Source organism: Anarrhichthys ocellatus, unplaced genomic scaffold (genome assembly GCF_004355925.1).
Source record: "Anarrhichthys ocellatus isolate YVR2014 unplaced genomic scaffold, GSC_Weel_1.0 scaffold2791, whole genome shotgun sequence".
Taxonomy (NCBI): domain Eukaryota; kingdom Metazoa; phylum Chordata; class Actinopteri; order Perciformes; family Anarhichadidae; genus Anarrhichthys; species Anarrhichthys ocellatus.
In genome coordinates, this window is record NW_022282765.1 from 1 (window position 1) to 6873 (window position 6873).

At 39.7% G+C, this 6873-nt stretch overlaps 1 long non-coding RNA gene across 2 annotated transcripts; it reads left to right on the forward strand.

The window, feature by feature from the left end:
* The first annotated feature begins 6 nt into the window (after window positions 1–6).
* Window positions 7–6167, forward strand: LOC116378557 (uncharacterized). Of its 2 annotated transcripts, XR_004212310.1 has the most exons (4): window positions 7–442; window positions 585–972; window positions 4105–4232; window positions 5036–6167. It is a non-coding gene; the product is annotated as an uncharacterized LOC116378557 (long non-coding RNA). The 2 variants fall into 2 exon arrangements; XR_004212309.1 differs by having other exon boundaries at window positions 4105–6167.
* The last annotated feature ends 706 nt before the right edge of the window (window positions 6168–6873 follow it).

Consider the following 6873-nt stretch of genomic DNA (forward strand, 5'->3'; position numbering starts at 1 on the left):
TTTTTTTTGTTCAGCATCTTTTAAACAGGCCTTACCTCACATGCATGGTGTTCTTTTAGTATCAGCACATATGCAGCCATAACTGACTTATCAGTCAATTATAAAGTTGAAAAATATAACATATTTTACAACAAGAACTTTTTTTGAAGATTGTAAAGAATATTGTTCCACTAGCCAAAAATACAGCAGAAGATGTAAGAAATGAAACTATAATAGTGCGTATTAATATGTAATTTTATTCCAAGTTGTTTTTGTACACTAGAATAATAATAATAATAAGAATAATAATAATAATTGACATCTCCTGTACTCACAGACCCACAGCTTGCAGGACATGAGGCAGCAGGCAGCCGTCGCTGCCAAAGTCTTCGTTCAAAAAGATTACACCAACGACACCGTGTGCCAGTTCCAGACCAAGTTCCCCTCTGAGCTGGAGTCCCGGGTATAGATGCACCTCCTCACTGATCTTCAGCCATGAATTGTTCAATCACAGTGTCACATTGATTAACTTCATGTGTCCATTACATCCATCAAACACTTGCTTGTCTTGTGGATGAGATGGTAACTCTCTCTGTCTCTGCTAGGTGGCTCATTAAGCACTGAAACAGAACAGACGTTCCCAGGCCTCCTCAACAACCAGGTGACCCACAGGTAAAGACAAAGCAGTGCGGACGGACCATCTGCAGCCCAGCAACCACTACACCAACCATCACTCATTTTGAATGAGTGATGAAATAAACCTGCTAGAAAGTTGCAGGTATTTTACCGTATAAATCACGGCTGCTTTCTCTGTCGAGGAACACTAGCTGTTGCTGTTTGAGGCCAGACACTTCTGTGTTTGGGCAATCTGTTGTGATGCAGAGGGTAAGCTGAGCTGACCCACACAGTAGGAGGACCTGAGAGGGGACTGACCCCATCGCTGCTGCTGCTTCCCACAGAGATGTGAAGCCCTCCGTCGGGACCAGACAAACGGTAACTGCAGCATTTTACGCAGGAGGGAAGGATCTCTTGTGATTCCTATCAGAACTTGTTCATGTGTCTTGGATAGAAAGAAACTACATGGGTTGGGTGCAAAACAAATCTTATATGAAGGCTTAAGCATGCATGCAGCAAAAGGCTATCAGCGGGCTGCGGGAATCTAATTTATTGTTGAGAATCCAAAATTAAATACATGTTAAGGAAAATGATTCATCTTTCATTTATGTATTTAAGAATTACACAGCAACCAGCAGGCAACAGTGAGCAAGCCTCCAATCTCTCTATTGCAACCCAGGCCATTCTTTTATTTTTCATTTATATATTTATTCAATTACACATCAAACAGGACGTGAGAACAGTGACAACGACTCCATTCACTTGGTTCCTATCCAGACAACACATTTTCCTTGCCGCACCTGTAATGTGAAACTAAATGGAAAAAAGCACAGTCACCTTTTTTTTTAATCAGGTAATGCTTTATGTGTGCATTTGCTAGGGTGATTCACCTCATGGTCATGTGGAATACAGTGCATTGGTGTATTAATACATTTGATAAATTAATCATATCAACGATGATTTATGAAACTGTCACATTTTCTTCGTGGCATATCTGAAAAGCACGGATTAGACGGAAATATAAATGGCACTTTTTTTTGGTTCTATTTACACAATAAGCACAGAGGGAGGGAGAAACTCATCTGAAACTTCACTGTCAGCTGATCAGAATTTGGGGTTTTAAGGGTTTATAAGTCAAATAAAACGCATAGGCAGTAAAAGACACAAACAAATACATAAGAAGAAAAACCTCATGAAAGTGGTGCAAAGATCATGAGGAACATAATCACCATTAAGATGCTGCCCGTAACACTTTAGTAATACATGTCACATTCTCTGTAACACGAAGTGTGAAAGTTCATTCTTCCCCTTGAATAGTCGTTTAAAAAAACAATATAAACTCTTAACATAGGAGCACTTCCTAGCTTTCTCTGTGGTTTACTAATATTCACTAAAGAGTTGAAAGTCAACACATTTGTGCAGTTAAATTATTTGACAGACATTATGCTGTGCAAACCATATCATTTTGAAATAAATGTTTTTTTTTCTGACAAATTATTAAAGGAGAAATGTATGACATATAGATATATATGCACAGAGCATCACCAGGAGGCATCATATCAGTGTGTATATTTTGTGTAAAGGAGGTAAAGGGCTCCATGTGTCTAATATATACAGATAAGCAATTATTCAAATAACAGCCAACTTTTTGCTACACATACACCTGGGGCCTTGCGGCCCGGGAGGGTTTGGGGTCCTGGGGCAGTTGCACATTCCTTGTGGGTAATTCAGCCATGTATGAAGTAAATATGCCTCAAGTGTACTGTGATCTCTATAGGAGAGGAGCAGTTTGAGGCAAAGCAACTCATCACAGAAAGAAAGAGAGACAGATTGAAAGGATGGATGGATAGATATATGGATAAGATAGTGTGGCATCACAAGGGGCTAGGTATTGGAGGGGTGCTACATTCCCTTTGTAGATCAGCAGCCACACCATAAAAATGGCTGCTGATCTACATACTACAGCTCCCAGAATGCTTCACCACTCACCCAGGTGTGGGTGTTTAAGCCACCTAATTGAGGCAGGACTAAAGAGCAGCAGAGGAGAGAAGGAGGGGGGAGAGAGCGCACAGCTGGAAGGAGCTCCGAGAGCAAACTTGGTCTGGAGAACTGCATAAAGTCCAGTACAGAACCAGACTGAGAAGGATTGAAAGAAAGAAGACCCGCTAGCCTGTGAAACCGAGGACATTCTAAGTTGAGTTTTTTTCTAATACTGTTCAGTTTAACGAACCATTATCCCCACTTGAACGCTTTTGTTTGTTTTGGACTTTTGATTTAGATAAAGAGAGTTACCTGAGTTGCAACAGAAGAATAAAACTTCACCTTTTTCTAGGAACCTTTGATTTTTGTCTGTTTTTATTAATTACCTTGCACCACCCTAGCCTGCCCTGGTGACTTCTCATGACATTACAGTAGACAGACTGATTGAAAGAAAGAATGGATGGATGGACTCCGAAAACTGGTTTCAGCTCTCCCATTTAGTTTACTCTTGTTCAATATTTTTACACAGTTGACAGATTTTCCCTTATTCAATTCAATTTATTTTTGTATAGCCCAAAATTACAAATTTGCCTCAGAGGTCTTTACAATCAGTACACATGCGACATCCTCTGTCCCGGAAACCTCACATCGGAACAGGAAAAACCGATCCACGGAAACCTGCGAGGCGAGAAAGCACAGAGACTCCGGGGAAGAAGCAAAGTCAGTAATGTGCGTTAAAGGTATCGTGTCAGACAAAGAGTCAGTCAGACAGAGTGAGACAGAAAGTCAGTAAGACTCATAGACAGACAGCGTCAGTCAGACAGTAAGTCATTAAGACAGAAAGTCAGACGGACAGAGAGAAAGTCAGAGAGATGGACAGAAAGTCAGTCAAAGAGACAGACAGAGTCAGGCAGAATGATGTGTTAATGCTGGTGGTCAGGGAGTAAGTAAAGAGAGATTGTAATCATTGGGCCTTTTATCAAACAGTTACAAAAGTCCTCTTTATCCAATCCTACCACCACCAGAGGCTCATAGAAGTTCATCCAGGGACTTAATAGGGAGTCATATGCAACCCTTTATCAACTAGCAATCTCTCCTTTATGGTATGAATGAAGAGTCAGGTAGAAAGTCAGAGAGACAGACGGAAGGACAGAAAGTCAGACAAAAAATCAGGGACAGACAGAAAGTAAGACTGATAGAAAAGAGAGAGAATGAAAAGGAGATAGATGGATAGATAGTCAAATATATTATGACAAAAAAAGATCCTTCCCCCCATGCATTCCATCAATCTTCCAAAGCTTTTGTGCTGAGTAGTCTTTAACAATAACATACTGTGGCGCTAGCACAGAATGTCATGACGTCTCATATCAGAGTAATGATAAAATCCCTTGTCTTCTATCTCTAACTAACTAAATCAGTATATTTGTTGCACAGCTGGTAGATGACGCGATTCTAAACACTGTATTGGTTGTAGGAGTCTCTCTGCACAATCAACTCATCACAGAATTCACTTCCTCCTCCGAACACTAGATGGTGGGCACGCCTAAGTGTGTGTGTGACCTTTGGGCTACATGCGGATGCTGATACGGAACCTGCTTTTAGGATGTGAGACTTCACCGGTCCGCTGGCAGTTTCTGGAGGATCTGCATAACGTCCAGGTTAGATGATGGCTGGTTGACATTCGTCCCATTGAGCAACGATCCAAAGTTAGTGAGAGAAAAGCAACAAAGAAATGCATTAAGGTTAGAATTCCAATGTTAACCTAAAGAAAAAGTGTCAATTCCTGCACACAAATTATTAGCTCTGCAGTTGAATTATTGAAGTAATGATGTTTTGGACACAAAGGCCTTTTTGAAGACAGACCCACCACAAATGACTCAGTGATGTACAGTCCTAATCTAAGAAGTATCCACCATAGGCCGCCATTAGAAATGGCCCATCATCAGCCATGTCCTGAGGGACACAAGAGCCTACCTGCTGTCTCTGAAAACCACAGCAGGTCAACCGCTTCATTTATCCCCATTAATGAATAAGCTATCAAATGCATTCAAATCATTATTAGAGAATTGGTGATCTCAACAAGGTTAATTAAGCAGCTGCTCCTAGAGAATAAATGTAATTCCTTGATTCAGGTGTATGTACTGTATGTATTTCAGCATTGCCCGCAAATCGCAGTATAATAGGATTTCTCTTAGTTTTTCTACACCAACCTGCTCTGATAGTCTGTATACTGACTGCAGTCGGCTTCATTGTGAACATCGACAAAAAAATCTTAACAGGTACCTTCCAAGATCACAAATGTCTTGTCATACAAGATGCTATGCTACACTCTTGACATTTTAGCTTGCAGACCACAGAAGCTACTATATCCGAAATATGTCCTAAATATAGTGTACACTCGCATATTAATTATATTTTAGGTGTCTAACATAAAATACATTTTGATTTCCCCCGTCTGCAGCAGTACACTTTTCTTACCTGCCGATACTCCTGTCTGCTTCTCCAAATTGGAGGCGTGAAGATCTGGATCATCTGGATCTCCTCCATGTGTTGAAGATGAGCAGCTGTGTCTCTATCCATTTGTCTCAGTGGAAAGAAGTTGTTCTCTCCCATAATGGTGCATCTCTATCCAAAGCTTGTTTGGTTATGGCTAAAGACACAGAGTTTGTGATGAATGTTGATGTCATGGCACCAGAACACGGAACATTCAACACGGAACATTCAACACGGAACATTCTAAATAGAATCTCACCTCATGGAATTGATCCTCCTGTCAATGTACACAACAACAATACAGGCTTATTAAATCATCAACATGAATGACAGTACTCTTGGAAACATTAATAACCAGAGTGCAGAACAACAACAGCAGTGTTCTGCAGAATACAAGGCTGATGCTTCACTCAACTTTTTCAGAAATGTATTTGTTAATATAGTAATTAATTTCTGATTTTAGGAATTATTAATGATATGCTCATTGACATTGATTAAAAAAGTATAAGCACCTTTCATTGATATCCATCCAAGAGCAGTGCTCGACTACCAAATGGCCACACAGGGCAGACTTATTCGGCCCTGTTGCCTGTTAAAATAAGTTCATCCGAAATGTTTGTAAAACACACTAGAATCAACCAGAAGAGACTAATGCAGCCTGCAATGAATATAGTTTTCATTAGCCAAACTATAAATATATATAAAGTAAATATATAAAGTTCAATTTAAAAGAAAAAGGCTCAATAATTACTTGTAGTTTTATCAAACAAACTGGAGAAAGGGGGTTTGTTGAGTGGAAAACAGGCTTAAGAGACGACACAAAATATCGCCCTTAAAATCTGAAAGTAGAAAGGTGCAGTCAGCTGAGAGCAGATCTTCTCCAGGTGTGTCTGCAACAACCGCTGCTGGGTTGTGTGATTGAATGAACACAACCAGCTTCATTTAAAGCCTTTATTTAGGCTTTAAGTCAATTTTCGTCAATACTTGTGTTAATGCGAGGTTGATGTCCAATAAAAAGGTAAAAGAGCAACCGTGTGTGTAGCGCCGTTAGCTGTTAGCCAAACACAACGTCCACATAGATAAAAGTGGGCGAACAGTTTCCCCCATAGACACACAGTTAATGGTTCCCCCCTACTGTGTCTCTGGTCAGCGGCTGGGCTTCAGCTGTGTTAACACTAGCGGCCCGTTCAGAGTCACAAGTGAGGATCAGCAGGCAGTCAATGGCCGCATAAAAGGTGCAATAAGAGAAGCCAGCAGCATGTAAAATATGTACACATTTTATTTGTTAGCATACAAGTTTTAGATTAATAACATGTTGGATTTCAACTGAAAAACAACATAGAAAAGTCTAATTAACAGAAGTCCAGATAAATAAAGTATGAGCTAAACCAAAACACGAATAAAATTATATTTACATCTTTAGAAATCAAGATAGTTGTTCTAACAGCTATGCCATTCAGAAATCTATACTTGTACATGTAGTTATTTCATAATTCACCAGCCATACGCACTACAGTTTATTCAACCTTTGTTAAGGTTTCAATGACATTAAATCATCATCTTAAGTTTAAGATGCTTTTTAGCAATAAGTGAATGAAGCCAAGTTGTGACAGACATGATTTCACAGTTTAGGTTTGGTCACTCCAGAAAGAGGTGCAGTGAATCTAATCTGTGCGTTTATGCAAAGTGTTTGTTTTTAGAACCTAGCTAACGTACAGTGGGTACGGAAAGTATTCAGACCCCTTTAAATTTTTCACTCTGTTTCATTGCAGCCATTTGCTAAAATCAAAAAAGTTCATTTTATTT